The 27618-nt window shown below is 45.3% G+C and overlaps 1 protein-coding gene across 5 annotated transcripts in view; it reads right to left on the bottom strand.

Annotated features, from left to right (window-relative positions):
- The window catches only part of ZHX2 (zinc fingers and homeoboxes 2), a 76238-nt gene extending 53586 nt beyond the window's left edge, over window positions 1–22652 (bottom strand). For 3 of the 5 annotated variants that reach the window (XM_050318702.1, XM_050318875.1, XM_050318620.1), the window contains exon 1: window positions 8–10265. The gene's annotated coding sequence lies outside the window, so the exon portion shown is untranslated. Of the gene's footprint in view, window positions 1–7; window positions 10266–22524 lie in introns of those variants that run through there. The other 2 variants (XM_050318946.1, XM_050318531.1) reach the window with 1 other exon arrangement.
- Between the last annotated feature and the right edge of the window lie 4966 nt (window positions 22653–27618).

The following is a 27618-nucleotide window of genomic DNA, read 5'->3' on the forward strand; positions in this document are numbered from 1 at the left end:
CACTCACGTTTTACCAACAATTCATCCCTTCCTTTGTCAAGTCTTCCTCCATGGTTATGAACTATTTGGCACAGCCCCCAGCTTTGCTTTATGTCGTTTCATCAACCTGATGTGTGTCTTGAGGTGCTCTGAAATAGAAATAATAAGTAAGACCTGGCCTCGGGCGATAAAAAGAGTGGATCCTGTTTTAGGAGGAGATGACTTGCTGAAGACATCTTGAAGGTCTTGTATCAACTTCATCTGTACAAGTGTGGGAAATGGAGAAAGGACACTTCTAGGAGGATGCCTACAAACAGGGAACAGATCATAGTAGGAGAGACTCCCAAAATTTGCTTGTAACTTCAGATGACAGGAGAAAAAACCAAATAAAGTAGCTGTAAATTCTAATTAAGTTTTGGTGAAAATAAAGAGCTAATGAATGGCTCTCAACTGCTTTTCCAGAATGGAATGTTTTTACTCTTGAGAGATGCTTTTTGCATGTTTTGGTGGTAGTGTGATGCTGGGAACAATAATGTCCAAGAGCCTGGTTATCAAGTGTGATTCTGCTGGAAACCTGGTGCCTGCTTTGACAAGACCTCATTTCACAGGGATCTGGGTGCGCGGTGAGCAGAGCACATGCACTTCCAAATCAGAGCTCAAGAAGGGTCTGAAAAAGCCCAGCATTTCTTTCCTGGCTCTGGGATGCCTGTCTGGCATGCTCAAGATCCAGAGGATTGTCTGGACAGATCCATCAACCTTTTTATATTGCCTTTTCCCAGTGTGGAGAGTTGGGATGGTTTCCATCACACCCTCTGTGTGACACAAACAAAACCCTCAGCCTAACAGATATCAGGCAAATGACTAAACCTCAACATTTACTTGCCACAAGTAGTAAGGATTAGTCTTCACTAGGGACACTGTGCCAGTCCTGAGCCAGGCTGCTGCACACTGCCTCCAGCACTGCACATCTATAACCAAAGAGCTACAGACAAGTGAATTGCCCTCTCTGCAGCAGGGCTGGAATCCCCTTGCCAAAGGATGGCCCTCCTTCCAGAACCCCACCCTGCTGTACTCTATCCACGGCTGAAGTGCAGTTATTAATATACTTTTAATTGCAGGGATTACTGCTATGTTACACTCTGACTTCTCTCTTCCCCCATGCATTAACTGGTTGCTTGGAGCTTTGCAATCTTTCAAAGAAAATGCCTTGACAAATAAAGACTGGGAAGGCTCACATTAAATTGGGAAACGAGCACGCCTTGCTGGCTACCCTGAGAAACTAGGACAGGCTTCTCTCGACCAAATCTCCAGGTATCTCTGAGGCTGTAAGAGTCGGCACAATTCTTAAAATACACACAGGCTGATTAAAGGCTGGCTTACAGCACTTGCTAGACTTACAGCACTAGCACTGATTCTCAAATCAAACAGACAAGATGATTTTTGAAAGAATCCTTCTCCAAATGCAGGGCTGCTCTCTGGCCCCTCTCCCTGGCTTGCTCTCTGACCTCACAACACACCAAGAGCTCCCATTGGGAAAGCCAGAGGTACCAAACTGGGCACCAGCAGAGGTACCAACACCTTGAACATTGATCCAAATTCAAACCAGCAGCTGTTTCAGTGTTGAAGTGAGGAACTTTCTGGGGCTCCTGCCCACCAGCCACCATGCTGCTTCCTCCCTTGCTGGGAGATGCAGCACAGATGTCTGAGGGGAAAGTGGAGGGCTGAGCCAGGACAGCTGGCCAATGGAGGAGGCAACTGCAGAGCAGATTTCAACACAAATATCCCACCATAACAGGACACTTTCCCTGGGGGAATGTTTTTCTTCCCTTCATCCACTCGCCTCACATTGAAAATTAACCAGCAAGTACCTTCCCCTCCTCTCCCTCACATCAGGGGAAACAAGGGCTGCTTCCCTTCAGCTGACTTTCCCACCTTCCTCAAGTATCAGAGCACCCCCATGACATAATGAATTTAATATGGGAAATGTATTCATCCTCTTATTATGGACGAGACAAAGCAAGACTAATAGTTTGGATTTATTTATGTTATGTCAGTTTAAATTAAGGCTGTGGCTTTGCAAGACTGTAAATCTGGCTTTGTCATGCCCACTACTTGACCAAGACCACCATTTCCCAGCAATGCAAAGTGCTGCTTGGCTATGACCCCAGCAGACCCCAGCTGCTGGCAGATGATGCCCCGGCATTCCTGTACCAGGCTGAGGGCTGTGGCGCTGGGAGGGCTCCAGCTGCAGCTCCCATCGACACCGTCACTCTGGACTGCCACTCACCCCACACCCCCGAGCCTGCATTCCAGCCTGCTGACCAACACCTCCCAAGTTAAATATTTAGGCCACTTTGCCACAAATGTAGACGCTTTTTTGCCTGTGCTCTTTCAGGTGGACTTCAGCAAACAGGTTTTTGGCCATCCCTCCCACAGCAGGTCATAATATGGGGGACAGGTTATCATCTTCAACAAAGCTATCAGGCAAACGGGTTAATGTATGAATATTAATGTACGAATGTGCATTTAACTGAAAGTTAAAGTATGAATGTGTCTCTCAAAATAGATTCAGAAAAGACTACAGGCAAATATAGTCAGAAGTCACTGAAGAAAATGAGTGGTAATGCCCAAATTTATACAGAATCACAGAATAGTTTGGGTTGGAAGAAAGCTTTAATTATTTATTAATTATTATTAAAACAAACCTCAATTCCAATCCTCAACATATGCATGACCTCTCAGCGAAGGAAACAGCAGCTCTGAACTATTTCCTCTAATGCAAGTTAAGTAAACAACTTTAGACAAAGCTCAGCAACCCTCCAGATCAGGCAGGGTAGTTACAGCTCTTTTTAGCCTGTCCTTCATGTATCTTCAAAGCAGTCTGTGAAATCAGTCATAACTTTGCCACTGGATCTCCTTTCTTTGCAACACTGTGACAAGTTCCAAATAACGGGGAAGCAGCGCAGCAACATCAACCTCCACTGTCCAAAGGCAGACTGCAGAGTTTGGATTTAATTTGTATTTATATGACTGTGTTTTCCAAATGAAATGTGTGGTCTAAGCAAAAACAGATCCAGAGTCTTCACTACCTTCATCCAAACTCAGCCATACGCTCTCACATGTCCCACTGAAACAATCAGGACCCCATTTGCGCCCCAAAATCCCCTAGAGCACTCTATCCTACAAGGAGCTCTGTAATGCTCTGTTCAAAGATGAACAGCCCTCAGAAATTTTCTCTTGATGGAAGCTGTATTTAAAATGTGTTTCTACTGTCCTCAGTGGGGTTTCACATTTTGGATGTGTGACAAAGCAGATACCGTGTGCAAGGAACTATAAATCCTGACTGCACAGAACTACCTTAAAGCTAGAGCTTTAGGACTGGATACACACAAATCTGACCCCTTGAATCAAGTTGCTCAGATCTCCTCTGCTGCTAAAATACAGGCAGAATTTTGTCCTGGAAGCTTCATGTTGCTCCTCAGCAGTTTGCAGCAGAGTCTAACTAGAAACCTGTCAGGTTTCTAGTCCCCACCTCAAACAGTCTTGTCAAGTCATACAATCAGCAAGAAGCAGCCAAGGCAGGGTTTTGTTGTCAGGGAATGTAAACAAATAGCAGGCAGTGCTGTTCATCTATCTCAGGTTGGTGCATATAATTTTAATTAAAGCATTTATGTAAATACAGATGCAAATTAGGTTCAGTATAGCATCTGCCAAATTACTATCAAAGACCTGAGGCTACTGGCAAATTATCAGCATGAGCTTTCATGATGTGAGGGTACCAAATCCAGTCTTGGTACAGATGCTGTATATTTTATTTGGTTTAAATTTGCAGTAAAATACCATATTGGTACATACAAAAGAAGCTAAATAGCCTTCCATTTGAAAAAGAGCACTTACCAAGTAAACCAACATCATTAAAATTCATCCTTTAGACAGCCTGTGTCTAGCAAGAGAAAAAAACCTCTCTTGCATTTCTGCAATACCTATCAAAGAAACTCAAAGCGCTTCTGAAATGTTAATTAATCGATACTCTCCCCAAGGGATATCTATTTTAAAGATGGTTACATGGAGCCTGCACTCATCTCTCATTTGCCAAATGCTCGCAGGAGGGAAAGCCACAGATACTGAATCTGGATCTAGGAGACTTGAGTCCCTGCTCCTCCGCACTCTCATCACAAGACCTCCCACCACAAATATCACACGAACTTGCTCACACCAAAGAGGTGCGAACCTCTTTGGCCTACATATCACTGCCTCAAAGTAGTGTTAACTTCAAAACCTTGTTAAACCTGAAAAGGCGATTACATGACAAGAAAAATAAGGGAAAACAAATCACAAGGGGAGAAAAAAAAACAAACCCAACATTTGAAAACTGAAGGAATCTTAGATCATGCTGAAAGGATCTTATCTCTGGAAAACAAAAAGGTATGACGAAGATAATGTTCACAGCAATATCGGCATCAACTTCTGCTGACTATTTCTTCCCTCCAGGTGCAATTCCATCTTTAGGGCCTTGCAAGTGGAGAGCAACTGTCCTTCTTTTTTAGCCCTCCAGTAAGACCAATGTTTGGAAAGAGGCAATAGCTCCTAATGTTTAAGAACAGACTTAACAGATCAATATCAATGATGCTTAAGCAAATGCTTAACATTTTCCCTGCAATATGCTTGCAAATTTCCCAGGGTTTGAAATTCCCACTGGCACTGAATGAAGTGAAATCCAATTTATTCAGAACAGAAGCATGAAGTTGTTTGGAAACAATTATTTTTACCTACGCTGAGGAACAGGAGAAGGAAACACAGTAAGGTTTGGAGTCAAACAGGCACATTTATAGCATGACAAAACATGACACATACATGACATATCATTACTATGCCAACATTGTTTGGAAGACATTTGTAACCAGCATTTTGTAAGCATATGGTCACATAGTGGCCCCTTCCTGTGCTCAAAATTAAAAACAAAACAGAGGGACAGGAGCTAAAGGCATGAAGCCACAGACTGGCCTGTTTGCATTCCTTTGCCCTGATATCAGTTATAAGGACTGCACAGTCATTTAAATACTTTGCTTATTGACTTGTTTATTTGTCTTTAGCATTTTGCTTCCAAAAACCACAAAAATAAACCCCAAGTAACAGGTAAAAATAGCAAGTGTTGGTTTTGAACATTGGGACACCAGTGTGAATTCCTACAGTAACTGTGATTTCGTGGCTGCAGGGAGAGTGTGGAACAGGGGGAATGAGAAAGGGAAATGATACTAAGGTTGCATCTCCTGTTACCTATTGCAACAGGCTAAATGTGAGAGCTTCATGCTCTTGGAAGTCGGACATCCTTGAGATCCACGGCTATTAAGAGAATTGGGAGGTGTATATATGCACATACATATATATATGAAACTCGCTGGAGAGTAGTAACACTTCATGCTCAGCTTCTCCATATCATGTCTGCATCTTAACTGGGGACCCTGCTCTAGCAAAATAATTTTCTAGGTCCCTTTTGCAGGAAGAAAAAATGCCAAGTTTCACTGGGGGAAGGGGAGTGGTCAAGACTGTTACAAAAGATGAGACACTTCCCATTCTCATTCTGGGAGAAAACCAAGCCGAAATCACACACTTGCTGTGTATCGGCTTCAAGCAGTCAAACTCACACTCCTAATGGAAGCCCACTTCGTGATCTTCATGATTTCTTGTTGATAATCACATCACAATAGACCTTTATCTTATCTGAGACTTAACTGGGAAATTCCAATAGATCAAATTATTGCACTAGTTTTGCCAAAGGGTGACTTTCAACATACAAGCAAACAAATAAGTAAGAGACCTGCAGGTCTGATGTGGTCTTTGCCATCTGTGGCACTCAGGTGGCACATACTTAGGCACTTGTTTGGAAATCATTGGTCCCATACTGTATTGAGAAGCTGAGCCATTCAGGAAGCAACTCAAAGCCCAGGGACATGGGTGCACCAGAGGAAAAGGAGAGGGCAAGAGGGTATAGTCCCAGACAGGCTATGGCAGAGGAGGTTTTAATTTCCCACCCATCCTTGTGTAAACCATTTTTATTCCTCAGAGCTTCTTCACTTAATTCTTGTAACAAATACTGGGATGGAAAATACCCAAAAGGATACCAGGTCCTTGTATTTGAAGAAAGATGGGATTAAATAAGCACCAATAAACCACTCTCTTCTCTGCTTCTCCAATTAGGCTGGGGATAACCTTGAGGTGTTTTCCTCGAGCAAAGAAATGTGTAACTCTAAAAGGCTGGGGAGGAAGAGAAGAGCAACATTTCATCAAAGGACCTGTAGTAGCAGTGTAACAACATAATCTCTTGAAGGGAGCCAAGGATTAAAAGTCAGTGTGGAAAGACTGAGTAGGTAGTAAAAATCCAACAGCTACCCATCTTTCAAGACTCCAAGGGTGAAGCTGAGGTAGGAAGAGGGAAGGGGGTTGTTCTGTCCAAGAGCTAAAGTTGTGCTTTGTTTCCTCTGTCTGCATATTTTTCCACTTTTTATTTTTGCATCTCGCAACATTATACAGCACTGGATGGCACGCAGCTCGAATAACAGCTACTGTGCCCTGCTCCGGAGCGCAGTGGAAACACCAGAACCACCCCACAAAGGAGGAGGATGAGAGCAGACCTGCAACATTAAAATGCGTCTTTCACCTCTGTTTTACTCAGGAGGATCTGAAAACACATCACTAGAAATTTACAGGAACCAAGACCCCAGAAACACCCCAGCAGCAGATGAACGCCCACATAACCTTGTCAAAATGCTACACGGCAGACAGGGCTGTTGCGGCAGAGCCCTGGTCTACAAGAGCCCAGCACAAGTCCCTTACAGGCCAGAGAAGGGGTGGCTTCCCCAGTGCACCCACACTGTGCCTCAGGGCTGTGCCAGAACAGCAACACCACTCAGGGACCTCTCCACTCGTTTGGCCAGTACAGATTTGCTGGCAGAGGTCTGTAGTGTAGGCACGGCTTAACCCCAAGCTATTTTCAGCAGAAGGCAGGATGCAAGCTAACTTCCCAGCATACAGTACAGCCTGTGTCATAACACAAAATCCAGTCTTTGTGCCTTTCCAGAGCTGCTCCGCTGGAGGCAGGGACCACTGGGTGCTGTCAACTAAGAGCCAAGAAGCTGATGCCATGAAATAAATGGTTTTATTAAAATCCCGACAGGACAGTTTTCATTGATACAAAAACTCTAGATGAGCACTGTTTTGGGGTCTGTCATGTCACATTTGTGCAGAAGAATCCACCTCCATGTGCAGGGCAGTCAAAAGGGCAATTTTCACTCCTTAAGCCAAGGCAAGCACAATGCATAAACAGCACCCATGGTAAAAATGGGAAATTAACACATCTCAAAGGATGATTAGACTCTTCTCAAAAGGCAAGGTTTGGCAGGTCCCTTAGCTTCATCCCAAACTCAACCAGGAGCCATTTTATTTGGCTGGCTGATCTGTTCCTCCATTTCTTCCCATTAGCCAGTTTTGCCCTTTTTTCCTCTTAATTTTAGGCTTGTATAACATTTTCCTGAATCAGAATTTACCATGAACCAAACTGTCTGCTGGCTGGAGTACCCACTAGTCTAAACACAAGTGAAAATTTAAGCTAACACTTCTTCTAAGCCTGTGTACCACCCCTGAGGGCACAGGCAAACATAGATATAGCTAATAAACAGCTTGTTTCTAACAAAAATGCTGGAGACCCACAGGTCCTAGTGAACTACCAGTACCCCATGGATCACTTAGATGCCAAGACATCACTTTAAGGGCTAGACTTCAGAAACCACTATTCATGAATGTGAACAATCATTTGACAAGACACGACTACTCTGCCAGAAAACGAAAATGAATAATGAGTTGGAGCATCTTTTAAAGCAAGGTCCAGTTCTCAGTCCCAAAGTGTTGCAATCAGGAATCTGCACAAGACTGCACACAGACATGCTTTTTCCTTAGAGGTGTAACTCGCAGCTGAGCAGCTTGCAGAAGACACACCTGGAACTCCGCTGCTGCCAGCTGCTGACTTAGTTCATGTTATGATACCAAGAACTGAAAGTTGATGTTTTGACAGAGAACCCCTCCTTTTTACAGTTATTTCACAGGATACAGTAAGTTTCTACTTACTGACACTGTTAATTATCACTGTGTTTACTCACATAATTGATACTTGATCATTGATGCCTTTGCCAGTGATAAGACACAACCCCCAACATTTTGAATTATACTGATCTTCTCTCTGGTAAGGAACAGAGATTTTATAATATCTCTCACCTGTGATTCAACCTCAAATTCAGAGAGGAGGAACAGGGTCTGTTTTGGGTGGCAGACTCCTCCTAACTACCAAGGAAGAAGTTAGGAAAGGGGTCCCAAAACTTAGGTGGAACTTTGTGGTTGCTGAGATGAGGGGCAGGCCTTCCATGACGAAGAGAGCAGCTCTACAGATGGAGAGGTAACAGCACCATTGGTAACTAAAAAACACCAACGATCTGCTCTGCAGCCTCCAGTGCATCTGTCTCTAGAACTAGAGCTGCACCAGTCAATAGACAGGGACTCAATTCTTGCATTTACCCCTTTTCCAGCTTTTGGAGGAATTGCTTCAGTAAAGAATGACAAGAGTCACTCAAGATCTGGATGCTATTCTTGTAGCAGTAGAGTCCCAGAAGTCTTCCCCAGAAACACTTACTGTAGGTTTGAGGGCAAAACCAGATGGCATTCAGTACACTTCTGGAATATTCCTGGAGATCAGCATGACAATGGAGTCCCACCAGGGCCTGCTGTAGTCATGTAGGGCACAACATGACCATGTTCTACCACTAAGCTGTGGCTACCACATTCACTTGTTACAGCAGTGTGAAATCAAGATGTTAAGAAAAACCCTTAAACACTACTTCAGTGAAGGGCTTTGAACTTCTATCCTGGATCCACTGTAACTTTCCTTCAGCAGCTAAAAGGAATCACTCCAGGAGGGAAAGCAAGCATCCCTTGCAACGTGATATAATGTGGGATAAAATATTCACACTCTGTAAGAAATAATGAGAAAGTTGTACCAGGGAATGTTTCCAATATGGATTTGTTTTGCCACCTGGTTTCACCTGGGCACTACATGCAAGCCCAGAAGCTCAAACAGTATTGAAGGCTGGTTATTCCTGACACACCCTGCATCTTCCAAATACAGAAGAGCTTTCTTACTCTGAAGGCCACCCTGCATAAGGAAGAGATGCGAAGCACTGTACAGACCAGTCTGTACAGACTCCTGGAGTCATACCTGTTCTCTTTAAAGCATATCTCTCTACATTACCAAAAAATGCCTCCCACATGTATTTACACTAGTGTTTGCTCTGCAGATGGTTGTGGGAAAGAAATACAGATTTTAATCTGCCTGTGCACCAGCAGATGAGCTGCAGTTGGGATTTAGTGGACAGACTCTTTATTGTTGGTATATATAAGCAATGAGAAGAGCACAGTTTTATCTCCAAAATCTGGATAGAAGGCAAAAATGGCTTCCCTGGTGCTTCTTGGTACTGAAGGGAGCTAAAAGCACTCGCACATTCCCAGGGAAAGCACTACTCAGTGCTGCTCTCTGCAATCATGTAGGAGATCTGTTTGGAATGCTTGTAGCAATGGCTTCAGAGGAGGCTTGGCGAGCGTCCCCCTCTTTCACACTAACCAGACTTCAAAAGAAGCATTACAGTTTTGCGTAAAACATTTCCATTCTCTTCTGGCTTTCTATTGCTTGGTTCCAGGCAAATTGTTCAATTTTTGTGCCTCAGTTTCCCCATCTCTTAAGCAAAACCTCCCCTGGTAACCTCCCCTGGAGGTATCAATTACACCTTGGTGCTTGTAGAGGAGGATGCAAAGGAAGGCACTACAGGAACTACAGATCATCAATAAAGCATTCAAGACTGTCACCAATACTTTAGCAAACCACCAACCCACTCAACCCCTAGAGCCAGATGTGCAGTGCTGGCGTGGAAAACCAAAAAACAGATAGAAGCTGTCAGCTTCTTCATATTCATGAGTTCTTTAATAATGCTCAACAAAACTTGGAGGCATGTTCTCTGCTGTTGCTCTTGCCCTTTTGCACAGTGAGCAAGTCATAAATATTTCAGGGGAAGAGTCCAGAAAATCTGCAAGATTGGTCCTTGCCTTTTACAGCATTAATGAGCAGGCCATTAATAGTTAATGAAGCAGCTGCTGGTGATCTCATAGGTAAAGGCAAGATGAGAACAGTAGTGTTTGCCCATTCGCTACAATGTGATAATGCAAAGGAATGGCTTCATCCTTTTAACAAATTCTCCCCGTCACAGCAAGACCCAGGAGCTGATCACAGGACCTCCAGCAGAACCACATGCAACGCCCCTGCCCTGCTGCTGTCACCCAGCAGGGATGGAGACTGCTGCAGATGGTCTGAACAGACTGTCCTGATACTCTGGGCACATCTGTGTGAGTGAAAAGGCCTTAGTGCTGCATCTCACTTAAACACAGGTGAAATGTTCCAAATACTTACCCAGGTAGGACCATGCAATGCCAATGGGCAGGTGCCTGTGTGCACCCTCTAGTCATACATATGTAACAATGCCAGTAAAAGGAGTGTGGGTTTGGGTCTTTTAAAGGTCTCAACTGCTTGTTCAAAGCTGCACCCTGAAAGCCAAATTCACAATATAACCGGGCAGGCAAGTTCAAGGAACAGTTTCTGTGATTTCAGCCTCATATGCAGAGAGGACTCTGGTGAAAAGGTATTTTTGCTGGACTTTTTCATACCTCTGAACTGACATCCCCTTGTCTGTACGTTTGCAGTTGGGAAAGCACGTCACCTTTTGGCAACTCCACTTGTCAGGAGCTTTACTGAGGAAGGGTGCCACCGGCCAGGCTGCTGGGAGCAACTCCAGCCCTACAGCCTGTGCAGGAGCAAAATGAACAGGGATGGCAAGAAGAATTTGGTATAACTTTGGACACCGCCAAACTCAATTTCCATCTTTTTATCCCTGATTTTAAGGGATTTGTGAGGTTTGTTTCCATCTGCCTCCACATTCATGCGTATGTGGGCCTAACAATCCCAGTACAGTAACTTTCTACTAGTCTAATGAAAACAGACAGGGTGTGGAGGAGAGACACCCATCACTGGTGCTGTGGAGAGTGGTTAGTCTGACCCCTCTTTCCAGTGCATGCAGGAATTCAATCTCACAAGTCAAAAGCACTAAAGTGTTTGCGTTGGTCCTGCTGGCCCCAGGAATAATCAGTCTCCTGGATTTCAGCTCACATCACATCTGGCTTGTCACAGATTAAGCTTTTCCTGTGGTTTTCTGATAGGTGTCTGCACAAAAAAAAGAAAAGGATGGGTAGCAGAGAGGCTCCCTGAAGACCCCCACATGGACAGGGACAGCACAGACCCATCTCCTCCCACAGAAAACTGAGTGGGGTTTGGATGCAATCTGAGTATATCCCTTTTATGTAAGTGTCCTTAGCATAGAGTGCAAAAGTTCATCTGTTCCAGCCATTCAGAGCTGGCAGTTAAGAGCCTTGCATGCAATGGGAAGAGGAAGAGGAAAAGGAAAAGAAAAGCTTACTTTCAAAGTTACAATCTTAATTCCACCCTCCATACCAGAGATGTTTAGCAGTGCAGGAGTCAAAGGCAACTGCACCACTGGACCCTCTGTTAAATAATGATTTGCCTGATCTATCTGCAGGTTCTCACTGAAGAGACAAAAACCTTCCCTATCAACACCGCACTCTCACCTAAGCAGTAGGTTTCCTACAAGCACCTCCTGGGATAATTGTCCTTTGGTTTTTGACAAAACTGGTCCTTTGCTTTGCTCACCTTCCAACAAGACTCTGCCTGCTACCTTCAGTGCAGATCAAAGGGGACCTAAGTAGATCCTTACTGTACTAAGACCTATAAAATAAATTTATTACATTAAATTTCAAGTAATTATTTTATCCTGTAATTTGATTAAAAACTATAATTTGCCAACCATGCTTTCGAAAAAAAAATCACTACTCAGACTTCATAGTAAAGTACATAATTACCAATGAATGTACAGTGCTTCTTTTTAAAACCCACAGCATGTAACACTCCTTCATGCTTTAAGTTGGAAGCATCTTAAAGTCATTATAAACCTTGATTTAAAGACCTAAATACCTTGAACTATTTAAATCACATTAAGGATAAAACTTAACATATGAAGAACCCTTCCAAATCCAAATGTGTATTGGGATGTTTCCTCACTCTCATACCATCTATTTTACATAATTTAAGAATGGACATTTTAAAACCACAGACAAGTAAAACAAAACAAAACGTTTAAAGACCAAAAAACCTCATCCAACCTCAAATGTTTCTTCAACTTCCGACTAGCTGCCTGTTTCATTTAAGAAAAAAAGAAAAAAGTTATTTTACCTTGTCCTCTAGCAACAATGTAAAACTTTCAGTGCTAAGTGTGTGTTACATTTTCTGTTTTCAACCCTAAGAGTACTTTTTAACTGATTTTGTAACACAGCAAAGGGACAAGGGCCATTCATACACTAACCAAAAATTAATCAAGCTGCAACCCCAAACAAGCCACATGGCCACAGCAAAAGGTGAAGAGTGTTTTAAGGTATCTGTAGGTTGTGAAAGACCAATAATAAAGGGTGGTAAATCACAGTCTTTCTCTGCTGCTGTGCATTCATGAACTTGAGCAGAAGAAGGGTCTCTCAGTCAACCTGTGCCAGAAGCTCCTCACGGGAACTCTTGAGAAGATGTTACTGCAGTGCCCTGATGCACAACCCAAACAATGATCTTGCAACACGTGGCAGCTTCCCACCCTGAGATTCAGTAAAAGGGTCAGGACAAGAGTGAGAAGGAACAAATAAAACCCCTATCTACACAGGGATGAACACAATGCAGGCAGATTAAAAACCAACATAAAATAAAATAACTGAAGCATATTAGATGAAAACACGAGCAGTGGTCCTACTGCTTGTGCTAGTGAGAGGCAAAGAGGAAAGGATGTCTCCAGACCAAGGCAGCTAACTCAAAAACAGGATCAAATTCAAACCTTGGCTGCAGAAATCAATATAAAAAGAAGACTCAGGTACAAATTCAGCTTTCCTGTGCAAATGCACCGTGTCCAAAATGCAGCAAACTACATCTCATAGCGCTGCACACAAAACATCTAGAGTTCAAAGTGTAGTAGAGGCCATGTGGTAATTCCCATCCCCTCTTGCTGTCTGCTACCTTCTGAAAGTAAAGCATCCTGCAAACAGCCACAAATCCTTTGCCATACAGTATTCCATACTGTTTACATCACCACCAATTTTGGGATGCAGCAGCCCTTGTGTTAAAAACACAAATATCTCCTTGCAAAGTACCTCAAACACTCTTCACTGAGTGCTTCATATTCAGGAACACATTTCAAAGCAGATCCCTCACTCCATCAAGCATCACAATAGTGCTTTCCCTGCAGATGGAGAGTTCCTTATCTCTCCTTGTCCTGCAAGCACCCTGCCACAGTAGGGTCCCTGCTAGGATGCAGACAGAGCCCTCCAAAGGGATGCCAGGGTGGGAACAGGCAGGTAGGGGAAGAGGGAAGGAAGAGGATACCATAAAGAAATTAAAAATGCAAAACATGCACTCAACAACGTATTTCCACCCAAACAGGGAAGAGGGTACAGACAGGGGTTTGTGGATCATTTTTCTTTTAGAAGAACCCTAGATTTATGTCCCCTAGAAATTTTGTGGGAGAGGTGCATAGGGCTCAGCGGGAAATTGGGGCCAGCTGGCAAAGGGTGTCTGGTGCCCAGTGACCACATGCACCTTAGGGCTGTACACCCCGAGGCTGAAAGCACTCACCCTTGAGTTCTTTGAGGTGAGAACAAGACCTTCCACTTCTCCCCAGGAAGCAAGAACAGAGCAAGCAAAAAGGAGTTCACATTTCAGGAGATTAACTTTAAATCCACCAACTCAGTGCTCTGATTTGCTGCTGGAGAAGAGATGGGGCCAGAGCTAAGATCATCCCCATGTACAAGCTCTTTTCAGCATAAATAATATATTGTGACACTCCTCTCCTGGCTTGGACATGCACTGAGTGTTTGCATGCTCCTCTGGACCATTGTACAGAGAGTAAACATGTAAAAATGAGGTAAAACATGAAAGTAAGGTACTTACAGATATGGCTAAGATCCAGGATAACGAAGGAAGCAAACGGAATTTAAGGCACTTCAAGCATACTTAGGGTTGAAAGCAAAATCCTTCACAGAGACCAACACTTTTTTTTTCCCTGTATCTGATTAACTGTGGATTTTGAAACTTGTGTTTGCTTTGAGCAGTATTTCCCAAACCACCTCATCCTCTCTACATCACCGCCAGGCACACAGACAAGATGCCGGCAGATACGTAGAGGAGGGGCATCCTGTGAAAACTGCTTTAGCAACAGTAAAATTGCAAGGATGCTCCAACTCTAAAGAAAGAGAAGCTGCCAATTTAAAAGCAGCTAAGAAAACAGTTCCCTCCAAACACATCATTATTCCTCGTCACTCCAATTGTTTTAAAACACCCGAGAAGCCTATTCCTCTCTTACGCTGGAGAATCCCAGGCAGGCAGAGGGAAGTAAAGGCTTCCTAAGGCAGCACTTTCCTGGTTTTTATTCATGACCTTTTGTACCTGGGAACTTCCTACCCCCACCAGTTGGGAAAAATCCTGCAGGTCCTCAGTGGCCACCAGCCCCTGTACTCCCCAGCCTCCACTGGGTGTATTGGGGACTCTGTTACATTTGCCAACTCTCCTGTGCAGCAACCCCAGGTACCTTCCCTGGTGTGAAAATGCCATGAGGCTTTTTCAGCATTTTCAGTATCACTGCTGGCTTTTCAAAGAAAACTAAACCTAGCCCTCAAAAAGGTAACATGGTGGAGCTGGCACCTTAATATCCAAGCACAGGTTGGGAGGACCAGCACCTTAGGTCAAAGCCCAGGCTAAAAGGACTTCTGTCTCTCAAAAACAACTGGCTGCCAAGTCCTGAGAGATAAGGAACACACCCCAAAAAATGTGCAACCGCAAAGTCATGACTCCTCCCGGTACCAAGTATGACATGACAATAATGAAAAGCAGCATCGTAACTGTGACAGGCTGCAAAAGATGACATGGGAATGCCAGATGGTAAATAAATGAGTGACAAAGGACTCTGTAACTACCTATGACTGAGCAAAAGGAGGATGTTGGTGTAGCAGTCTCATGGGTGGGAGCAGTGACTGTCATGTGGACTTCTAGCCAGGCAGCCAAGTGCTCTCCCCAGGAGGGAGCTGAGCACTCAAACAACTTCCACACTTTCAATCACACAGAAATAAATAGGTCTGATCCAATGCCACTCTTCTCAGAAGACCAGGAAGGGGAATTTCTATGGAAAAATGCATAAAAAAACAGCTTTAGGGGAAAGCATGATTCTCAGGGATAATCCTATCTTCCACAATTTTCAAGGAAACTGTACCGAAGCTCAGAAGACAACAAGCACCAAAGCCTGTAACAGCAGTATGCTCCCAGCATATCATTTAAATAAATCAGTTTCTGGAGAGACAAAAGACAAGGAAAAACTCCCTGTGGTGCCTGACAGTTTGTGCTCAAGAGGATGCTGGAAAAAAAAAAAAACCACAACAAAACATATTTGCTTTTGAGGTGGGCGACAGGAAGAGGGGCGGGGAAGGCACATCCTCAAAAACACTTCAGGCCAGAAACACCAGGACTTTCCTTCATTTTATGCAAAAGTGAATCAGTAGCACACCGCCTGCCCGGCAGCAAAGCTTGGAGATGCTGGTGCTGTCTGCTTAGTACCGGATTCCACTGGCATGAGAGGGGGCAAAACCTCCCAGCATCACTTCCCAGGCCTCCATCCCAGCACTCTTTGAAATCCTACAAAACTTAACTACCTCCAACGGCTATACTCTTGGATTTTCTTCCTGAAAATAAGATTTAGAAAAAAGAACAAGTATTTTTCCACTTCTGCTATCTAAGTGAAGTGTAACATAAAGTAACTGAAACTAATATGTATGAAATTAGGTTGAGAAATATAAAAATAAATGTCCAAAACTTGGGAGTGAGAAAAAGGACACATACACTGGAGGTGAGGGAAGGGGCACGGAGTTCTTGAGAAATATTGGTATTTTACTAAACCCTTCTGAGGGTGCCTTCAGCAACAGCTCAGAACCTGCTATTTTGGGGTGCTATTCAAAAAAACCCCAAACTACAAATAACAAGATTCTGTTCAAAAAAAAAGGACCCACATTGTTCCCTATACAGTTCTGCTCCCATGACTTCTTCCTCCGCTCATGACACTGGACAAGAGGTTAAATAACACCGAACTTGAGGCTTCCTTAGTTATGATTATTGACTCAAAAAAAGTGAGAAAATCTCTTTCCATTTGTTTGTTTGTTGTTTGTTTTGAGCTCTAGCAAGTGAAATAAACAGTTTTAACACTTATTGTGGGAAGGAGACAATTAACTACAAAAGAGAAGCCAAAATCAACAGGTAATTTGAGGTTGCAAGTTTAAAAAAATTATTTAAGAGGCGAAATAAGGTCAGGACAGGAAGAAGGGGGAAAAAAAAGGGGAAGTAAATCCCAAGCTTTCAGGCCTGTGTGAGGGCACGAAGACCAGTGCAAGAAATTCTCATCCCACCCCTCCCACTGCTCACATGAAAATTAATCGTCCCCTCCATCTGTGCCAACTGGAACAACACTGTAAATCACAGCATGGAAATGCTACAGGTTAAAAATTAATACTAAAGATATAGATATATATCTCAAGAAAGGAGGGAGAGAAGCAGGAGGCTGTTTCTGTGCGACCCCAAAGCTAAGGGTTTGCTAAGTGGAGTAACACAAGGCAAATAACTTTGCTTTTCATCTTGCAACATTTTTCCAGAACATAAGATAAACTGTGAAAGGGTTTCCCAAGTGAACTGAACTACACCATGGTCAGATAACACCAGTCTGGAGGAAACTCCATGACATGCACAGAGCCACTTGCATTTGGACCAGGATGCGCCCACTCCTGTGACCCAGAGGCTCTACTGCCTGCACCTGCGGGGAAGTCTGGGCTTAACTTGGGCTTAACTCCAGCTGTAACACGGCTTGATATGCAGACATCAAGAGCTGAACAAGCACATGACAACAGGTATCTCTGCAATGGACACATCTCATGTCAGTTCTGTACCACTAATGGTTTCCATGTGGTTGTATCAGCCCAGGTCATGACATGTCACTGATGCAGCTGTGCTGGCAAAACCCACATGCAGAAGGGGTTTGCCCCGAGCAAAGGGGCATTTTTGCCATCCCCACTTATTGTGACAGAGTTTGGGAGGTTAAATCCACAATCAGCACATTAACCCAAGGAGAAAGTTCTTGATGTGGTTGTAGAATGCTGACCCGACCAAAGGGCTTGTGTGCTCCAAGGCTGCTGGTACCCTGTCTAAGGAGGTATTAAATACATGCATGCTCACTTTTCACCAAAGCCTGTAGCAATGGGACAAGGAGCAATGGTATTAAACTGAAAGAGTGTAGGTTTAGGTTGGACATAAGGAAGAAATTTTTTACAATGAGGGTGGTGAGGCAGTGGAATAGGCTGCTCAGCAAAGCTGTGGATGCTTCATCCCTGCAAGAGTTCAAGGTCAGGCTGGACAGTGCTTTGAGCAACCTGGTCTAGTGCAAGACGTCTCTGTTCATCACGTGCAGTGTTGGATGAGATGATCTTTAAAGGTACCTTTGAACCCTCAGCCCCAGGGGATGGGCAGCCAGCAGGTTTCCCCCAGCTGCAAGACAAAAGGCAGCAGAAGACAGAGAAGACTAGATGATTTCAGAGCTTGTGAAACATGCAGATGGAAACTGAGCCCAAGAGTGAGCCTGGGCCATGGCCCTGTTTAATCTGTAGTCTATGTAGGTTGGGGTGACAGGTCTTGGGATCTGCAAATTCCTCTCAAAATGTCAGTAAAAGTTAATTTGAGAGGCAAGCAAGTGGTGACCAGGCTTTGTGTAGCTAGATCAGATCCCCACTGGACAACAATCTGGAGAAGACATGAACTGCAGATGTAGCTGGGGAGGCTCATTGTCAGAATGACACTGAATTCCTCATCCGTGCCCTGCTTTCACCACCCAGCACGTACCTGCACACCTGGACAACTCACAAAAGGTTGTCAAAACTCGCTGACATCTCACCCCTCTCCACTCCTGACGTGCAATTTCTAACCATGCAGGTGTTACAGATCACCTTCTTCCCCACTTGCTTCCCGACCCCTCCTCCCCTCTCTGTCGGCCCTCCAGATGGCAAACTCTCCCCTGTCAAGCACTGACATGAGCCTTCCCACCGCCAGCCCCGGTCGGGGCACTGCCCACTGCAGCTCAGCTCATACAGTCTCATCCATGAATTCAAGTGGATGTTGCACCATAACCCAACTCCTCAGCTATCAGAACAAATCCCCTCAGGAGGGCTTTTTTAAAAAGTCCCTTCCTGGTTACCAACACATAAACCTCCTCTGCTTGCCTGTGTTATTCTCTCCCTGCTCACTAACAAAAACCATCTGAGGCCTCTTCAGTGCTAAATACACATCATTTCACACCTCTCCCTCTGTTTCACTGATCTCCTGGTTTCACCAGCAGACTCAAAGTACTGGTCATTCTATATAAACCCAGCTTATGGAAAATTCAGTTTTCACTTCAGAAACTAGTTTAGGGTCTCATGGTTCTGGGAAAACCCTGCCAAGTGTATCATCTTAGATCCAGACTCACATTTCTTGCCACAACCCCAAGTGCATATTTTTAAAAACAAAACAGTCAACCAAACTGCCCTTCTGACTTGCAAAGCCATGGCAGTTTTCGGGGGGGGAAGCCTGGCTTGGTGATTTCTGAACTGCCACTGGAAGGTATGCTAGAATTGAACTCCCTTCTCTTCATCATCTGAGGGCCCAATTAATTTTATTTCCATTTTGCTACACCTTTGCAAATGAAACTCTCAAATAGTACCCTGTATGAAAAGTATTTGGAACATTCTAGAAATCAACAACTCTTTTGAATTTTCAAAAGAAACCCCAAATACTGCTACCCTGCGACTGAACTGTATCATGACATCCAATAAACTTCAGATCCATTTTTGAAGGATTCATAAAATAAACTAACCACACATATTAGTTCCAGCTGACCTGACACATACAAACACACCTGGATAGAAGAGCAGCAATAATTTTAATGGTTTAAAGTTAAAGCATTTATAGACTATTTTAATGCCTATTTTGTTTATTATTTACTTTCAATACGAACAGATACCATCATGCAGATGTGCAGTAACTTTTAGGGAAAGAACACACGTGCTGAATTGTCCTCATGCTTGAAAGAAAGTCAAACCACAACTACACTCCACATAGAATGTCAATGCAGCTTTACTGAAACCTGACAGCCACACTGAAATCTCAGGGAATTCAGCTGTGACACTGCCTGTTTCTGAAAAAATTCTAATTAAAATACTGTTTTGATTTATTTTTCAGTACATGTTTTCATTCCTTAAGCAAACACACAAAAAAATAATTTAGACATGGGTCAAAACATCCCAACCAGAAGAGACTCCAAAGAGAGTTTCTGAGGATCATCCAAGTTAGAGCAAAGCAAAAAGGAATAAAACCTGAAGATGTCGCACACACAAGTACAGTGATGTCATGCCTGGCATTAAAATCTTTGCCTTTTACGAGGATGAGCAAAACCTGCTGTGTTCTCATTCCAGATTGGAGCAGTTTGAAACTGGTTTGAAAATGCAAAAAGCAGCCAGTAACTTTGCTATATTTAATGCTGGCCTTCTTTTTTTGACTTTTAATAAAAACACAATAAAACTTCTCCCCTGAAACAAGAGAGAACCAAAACATGACATTGCCAACTTGGGCTGTTTCATACAATGGGTTATTGATTTTACAGAGACACTGTCTAGAAATTGTTGATTGTAATTAGAGTAAAAAGGAAAAAAGAAGTGGTACTTTGAGATAAAGCAATTGGAAAGCATGTTCTACTTTCAAACAATGACAGCAAGAAACGTCCTGTGTGATGAAACTCTGACAGAAGAACTTTTGGGGTGGACAGGTAGGAAAAATGTCATTTTATGAAGGTGAGTAATCACGAGGTCTTTGGGTCGATCACTGAGCTATACACACCTATACACACTTTCCACCACTGAGCTCATCACAGATACGAGAGGACAACATGGGAGAGCTGTTGGCCATTTCTTTCTGAAGAAGCCTGAGGGGATAAATGCATACGGGTTTGAACTACAACAAGGACCAGCAACAACTTTAAAAATGCATGGGTTTCTTAGCATTCATATTCTTCCCAATTGCTGGCCAGCACCTTGCTTTCCCTGACACCGAGATCAATTTGCAATTCTGTGTTTCAAAGAGCTGCTGAGTCCATACAACATACTGAAGCCACATCTACATTAGAAAGGCTTTACTGGGACAGAAGTATAGTACACTGGCAAAGCACTTCGGTCACAGATACCACTTTATCAATAATATTACTCATCTACCAGTCTAATAAAACCACGGTAGCACACAGCAGTCTTACTTCACATGCCATTTCCCAGTAAGGCTGCATGCACGAGGATTCTCCTAGAGACATTAGAGCTCCCATGTCACATCTGCACCTGAATGACCACCCCAGCCCCAGCCAGCAGCGACAAGCCCTGCATAAAGTTTAACCTGTAGGTTTTTTCAAAAGAGGTAACTTATTGGCAAGTTATCTGCAGATTATTTCTAGGTGAGCTGGATGACAAAGCAGAGAACGGCAATGATTTATCATCATTTGCTATAAAATAATTATGTTGAGGCATTTGATATTTTACTTCTCAGCCCCAATTTAGAAAGATTTTTTTGTTGTTGATGGGATGATTATCATGGCTTCACTAAAGGATGTGCTAAAATCCCTTCCTGAACTGGGATTTGACACCTGGAACAAAGGACACAAATTAAAAGTTTTGCCTAGCTGACAGCCTTATGCTGTGACCCTGGTATTGCCGCGGGAGATCCCCTGTGCTGCCAGAGGTGCAGCTTCTCAAGGCACTGCACACTCTGCCACCCTTGCCCGTTGCTCCCTGCACGGCTGTGGGACCCAGTGGGCAGGAGCTGCTGATGCCCAGCAATCCTGATCACCGTATTACCTTCCCACCCAGCAAGCGTCTTCCTCTTCCCTCCCATTCCTACTTCTTTGGATGCTTTCTCCCATTCTGCTCTCTACCTCACAACCCAAAACTTTTGCTGAGTTCCCCTGCACGGCAAGACCCTCTCAACCTCTCGGGGTTTCAGAGGAGCACCTGCCGTGGGACAGGATGGGGAGCCGCCATCGGAGAGGTGCTTGGGCAGCCCAAGCAAATCAGAGCCATGCCCCGCCCCCCCGGCCGTCTCCATCTGGAGGGATTCCCAGGCTCTAAAAGAACAAAAGTGGTCAGGAAGGAGCTGGGCACAGGGATACCCCAAAGTCAGACAGGTACATCCCTATAATTTCCAAGTTCTATGCCTAGAAAAGGGGATGGGGGGGGGATGTAAATCTGTGTCTTTCTCTGTCGCCTTCATCCCAGAGTGAAAGAGGGAAGGGGAAAATAAAAGGAGACGGTTCTGTGATGGCTTTGGAAGCCGGCTAAAACAAACGGGAAAGTCACCCCTCATTAAAAAAAAAAAAAAAAAAAAAAAAAAAGTGGATGCAGCGTGCCAAAGCCCGAGTTTCCCCAAAGTGCCCTTTATTCTGGGGAAAATCAAATGCCACGGGAAGGCAGAGCCTTTCGCCGAGGGTGGAGGAGGGATGGAGCGGGGCGCCCGGCTGTGCTCCGCCGCGGTCCCGGCTCGGTGCCGCCGCTCCGCAGTCACCGGCAGCGAGCCCCGCGCCACGGCCACGGCGTCACGGGCGGGAGGGGGGCTGGCAGCGACGGGGGTGGGGGCAGGGGAAAAAAAAAAATAAAAATCAAAAATTAAACCGGAGGAAAGCGGTGCCAAGTCCGGCCGCGGGCGCGGAGCCACGCGCGGCGGCGGCGCCGGGCCCCTCCTGCGCCCCGGGGCGGCTCTGCCCCCCCGGCCCGGGAGCCCGCGGCTCCTCGGCGGGCACCGCGCTGACAAAATCGCCCTGCTCGCCTCTACGTAACGCCCTGTCGAAAGCGGACGCCATATTTTGTGTTGCTGATGTCGACATAGACAAACGTAGACATGTTTCCCCCACTCCTCCTCCTCCGGCTTTTCCCCCCCTTCACCCAAACTTGCTATCGGGAGGCGGCGGGGAGCGCGAGAAGGGCGAGAGGAGGGAGCCTGCACGGCCAAAAATTAAAAATATAGATAAAAAAATTAAAGAGCCCACCCCAAACAACCCTCCCGGCTCCCACCCCCGGCGGTCTCCCCCCGCATCCCGTTCTCCCCCTTCCCCACCTCCCGGCCCCCGCCGAAGTCCCGGGAACCGGACGGTTTCCTGCGGGAGGAAAAGTTGGGTGCGAGCGGCCGGGGCGAGCACAGGGAGGGGCGGCGGGGAGCGCCGCGCACCGGGGAGGGGCCCCGCCTGGGAAGTTTCCTACCTGCGCCCAGGGGCGGCGGCACCGACTGTCCCGGGCGGAGCGGACACCGGGACTCCGCTCCCGCCGCTCCGCTCCGTGCGCCGCCCGCGGCCGCGGGACCCCGCGCCCCCCGCCCCCGCCGCGCCGGCCCGCGGGCAACACGAGCGCACGCACCGGCCCGGCCCCGCCGCGGAAAAAAAAAAAAAAAAAAAAGAAAAAAAGGGGGAGAAAAAAAGGAAAAAAAGGAAAAAAAGAGCCCTCGATCGGCGGGGATCTACGCCAAACCCCACATGATCTCTGACGTCAGCCTGCGTATTTGCATACGATACCACCGCCGGCGCGGCCGCCGGGGTCCCTCGGCGCGGCCGAAAGTTGCGCGCCGGGGCCGCGTCCCCCCCATCGCCCGCCCGGCCCCGGCCGCGCCTCCCCCCGCTCAGCCCCACCAGTTCCCCTGGCGACCCCCCAGCCCCATGCCCCGAGCGCTGCCCGAGGGGGCTCCGCTGCCCCCGTGGTGACACCGCCGGCCCGTTCCCGCTGGCATCGCCGGCCGCTCCGCCGGTCCCCGCCGCACTCCCCATCCCGCTCCACGGGCGGAACCACGCGGACCCTCCCGATCCTCCGGGAGGAGCCGGGGCTCGCAGCGGGGGCGCTGCCCCCTCCCCGCCCCGACCCCGGGCGATGCGAGCGGTGGAGGTGCCGGGGAGCTTTGGACCCTTAGTAGAGGGGCTGGGAGTGAGGACCCTCGGTCCAGTATCGCGTGGGCTGGACCTCCCTGTGTGGGGATGGCAGCGGCTGGACCCCCGTTCTAGGACGTAGGAACGGGACCACTATTTCCGCATCGGATGCTTGCTATATAGAGGGAGGGGGCTGGACCCCTGCTATAGGGACAGCGATGGGATCCTGAGGGGCTGGATGAGGCTGTTGCCGTGAGGCTGCCCCTCCGAAACGGGGCAGATTACCTGGGGAGGTGGGAGGCACTTCTTCATCCTCGGCTTGTGATAGAGGTTTTCGAAGCCACCCTCTTTGGGGTGGGCTTCAAGCGATGGTTGTTTGTTGCTTTGCAGGAGGTGGTGTGTATTTCCGAGGGATGCTCCTGCAATCTCCGCTCCTCTGCTGCATCGCAGGAATACTCTCCCCGATTTAAAACTGTCGTTGAACTCTTTGCCTTTCTCCCAAAGAGATGTAGGCAGATAGAACCGAGGCTGTTTTTTGTTTACTTCAATGAATTAATTAAAAGAAATAATTTACCGATTGTATCTTGCTACTAGATAGCAGATCTTCAAACAAGCCCAGGCTAATAGGAATTAAGAGTAGAATAATCTCACTGTAACTTCAGGGGTGTGCTGTCTACGATGCGGTATCTTTGACTAGATCGCATTAGATTAATCTTTTAATTGTGTACTTAAAGCTCCACAGGCTTTAAATCTCTGCTTGCTTCGACTCTCTCCCTACCCCGTGTCACCATCGGGGTGGCCAGACTGCAGCCCTTAACCCAGCTGAGTAACTTCTCTGGGCAGCATTTTATTTCCCTTCCCCGTGTAGGACTGGGGGACTGGCTCGTGTTTGAGTGTCAGAAGAGGAGCTCTAAGTTATTGTAACTGCATAATCGCGGAAGAACTTGAATATGTCAAAGCAGTGTCAAAAGACTTCTTTGCAGGGATACCCTTATCTGAGTAGGCGTGTTTTTGACTGCCTGACAGAGTACAGTCTCTCTCTGTAAGTATTTGATAACAGGAAGGATTCCTTCCTCGCTGCCACCAGCCCCGAGAATTCTGCTAACTTTTTCTGTTCTTTTCATATCGAAGCTGTTAGGCAAGGACAAGCATGGGCATGGGCATCCCCTCTGCACTTGTTTCGGGTATGGAAGATACCCATTATAGCTTGCTGATGCTCATCAAATTCCAGTTTTCCTCCCTAGAATTGTTTCGTCATTTTTGGTTTTGAGGGGTTTTGGGGGTTGTGTGTGGGGGGGTTATTCCTTTTTCTTATAAATACTAGTGTTTATATGTTGTTTAACTCTTCAGTAGCTACCCATCCCTGGAAATGTTTCTGAATTTTGAATGCTCAGGGTGGGAGGTGGAGGGGGAAGAGTTGTTTTAGGGCTCAAAGATATTTTTCCACAGGATACGCTTTTTTCCTACTGTCTTAAATTCCTTTTCTGCGATTTGGAAAAAAGAAAAGCCTAAGTGTTAATAAGATTACTGTACTTTTGAGTGTAAAATATTCTTGAAAGGGTAGATCAATGGAAAAGCAGGTGAAAAATCATCTGCTTGCTCTTGTCCTAACTGACACTTACTTTAAGACCTGTTAAACTTTTTTTTGCATTTCCAAATGCAGAAGAGTCTTTGATTAGGTGATATGGTGGCTAATGCTGCCTTTCAAGTGCAAAAACAGACCGTCAATGGAAGCCGGTGTGGGGTTTCAGACCTTAAAAGCCCGGGTTGTAACAAAGACAGTTCTAACCTGAGACCAAAGAGATCCCTGCACCAAGTAAGGCCATCAGTGAGACTCAGCAGCCTTCTGCAAAACTGTGGATGATGTCACACAAATTAGGAACTGGAAGGTCATTAAAAATGAGGCATAATTCATTGTATTTAAAATGAGGAGGATGTGGGTTTAAAATTGGAGCAGTTGGTTTAAAATTGGAGCAGTTGTTATTACCATCCTGAATGAACAAACTAAGGACAACTTTTTGAGCACCTGTGTATTCAATATTATTGCTAGAGAGGCTGCTCACACCGTATAATCTAAGTCTCAGGATACCTGCTTGTGTGTGACTTGGCATTTTCTCACATCAAAGTGCAAAATATAGTGCACAGAAATTGTTTTTGTGTGTTTTTCAACTTGGTCATTGAATACCTCCTCTGAATCTTGAGCAGTGAGACAAGCAGGCTGTGTGGTGTCTCTACCCATATACTGTCTTTTAGGAAACTTGTAATTAGTCCATTAGCTTTGATTCTATCAAATTTAATTGAAGTTAAGTGAAATGATAAAAAGTTTAGTGAAGGAGGGGAGAACTGTGTTTAAGATTAGAGTTTATAATAACCTAAGCCTTGATTCCTGGGGAAATCATGCAAAAGAAAAAAAGTGTCAGTGATGAGTGCAATCTGAAAACTCTGAAGTCTCGATATGTAATTCGTTCATAAAAACCTAACATTAATACGATGCAGGGTAACATGACAAAATGGAAATTGCTTTTACAGAATATGCAAAAGGAAATTTGCAATTTTAAATTTCTTTTGCATAAGGCCTCTCTTTTTAATTAATAACACAATGGAAGCTACACTGATTACAAAACACAGTGAATATACATGAACAATTTCCCAGGAAAGTGAGGGTAGAGCACTTGCTTGCTTTAAATCTAGTGCCCTCTCTGTTCCCTTTGAGCACTGTCTCTGGATTTAAAGTGACAGCTGCTCATAAAGCCTTCAGATGAAGTTTCTAACTTGTCTTGAAATAGTACTTTGATCAGCGATAATGAACTGTGTACTGATATGTATATATATATTTTTTTTTTATGATGAGGAGATGAGTGTCTGACATATGTATTGTCACATACATGTCAGTCTTTTTCAGCTTAATGGTTTGTTTCTGACTGTTTAATCCTATGAAATTGTAGGCTGAGTCAGCATTACAGATCTAATTCCGTCTTGGAGGTGCAGCTCCGAATTTCTCTCTGAAGAGACTGCATAATATCCTCAAAGGGAATGCACATCCTTTAAGAGCCACAACAGAGGCATGCAAACAAAAGTACTGTTTTCTGTTGAGTGCGTACCTACATGTTGCTGATTTTTATGCTGGCCTAACCCTGTGAGATCAAGTGGAGATTTGCCTACAAGACATAGCAGCAAATGGGGAGGCTGTGAGCTTTGGGACTGATGTGTTTGTTTCTCCCAGGGCAGGTGAACCCGCCCTAGGCTGGTGGGCCAAGCTACTGCCTTAGAGTTTTGGGAAGAACCAAGCTCGGCTTCCATTGCTAATTTTACACCTTGCTTCTAACTCCTCTTCTCCTTTGTGTTCCTCTAAACCTACATGGGTATACTGATTCACTGGCTCTCACTTGATGTTTTCAGTGCCAGCTCAGTAGTAGAATCAGACTTTCTATACAGTCAGAGGTAGAAATTAAGGTAAAAACAAATTAAAAAGAAGTCAGCAGACAAACACTTCTACCTTTTTTTCCTTTCTTGAGGAGACCTTGATCACTGTGCTGAGAGCAGAAAGTGGTGCTTGACTGGTGCCATTCACATGAGTGGCTGAGAAACAAAGTTCTTTAGCCTTGTGTGTTTGCCACTCATTCCCCAGCCTGTTGGGGTTTTTTTCACTCTATCAGAACAGCTTCCCAAAACAAGCTTTCTCCTTTGCTAAAATGCCTTGTCTCTCCTATCAGTGTTCTCAATTGCTGGGGTGTGCAAATATAAGCTGAAGTAATAAGCATGGATAAGAAGTGCTGTCTGCAAAATGAGATGTTAATACAAAAACACAGAAGAGGAAAACAATATCGAAGTCTGGTCCAGTTATAAGGGCTGATCTTATGATTTGTAGTGCCCTTAAGCCAGGGGAAGCTGTCAGAAGGCAAGAAGCCTCCCCTCTAGGATGCAGGGCTGACGGGGAAGATTAGTTGCTAAGCCTGGATGGAGAGAATCCCCTGAACACAACCTCCCTAAGCATTTGCACTCATTGCCTGAGCTTAAGATGGGTCCTGGCAAGAGGCACGCAGGCATCTGTCTTTTTCTGTTTCAAAAACTCCAGGAGAGCTGATCACTTATCACGGGAACCATCTGGCTTATTCTTAGAGAGATCAACAGTTAGTCACTGAACGAACAAGGAACAAGCTGCATTGAAATCTGCTCTCCCCATTAAATATGAGGACTCAGCCCAAGGTCCCTGAAACACCATGTGCATTGCCTGCTGCAGGCAGAAGGGAGAGACATTTAATTCTGCCTTGAGGTTGCTGAGCTGCTGTGATGTGGAAGAGAGCTGCTGTGCTGAGCCAGGGGATGCTGGTGTCTCTACAATGGACTGTTGAAGGTCATAGGAATGGGGACCCCAGGCTTTGCTTCCTCAAGGTCACCTCTGCCAGGGATGGAGAAGCCTGAGGAGGGATTAGGGCTGCAT

This window comes from Myiozetetes cayanensis, unplaced genomic scaffold, assembly GCF_022539395.1.
Source record: "Myiozetetes cayanensis isolate MyiCay16 unplaced genomic scaffold, myiCay2020 scf1, whole genome shotgun sequence".
NCBI classification, from domain to species: domain Eukaryota; kingdom Metazoa; phylum Chordata; class Aves; order Passeriformes; family Tyrannidae; genus Myiozetetes; species Myiozetetes cayanensis.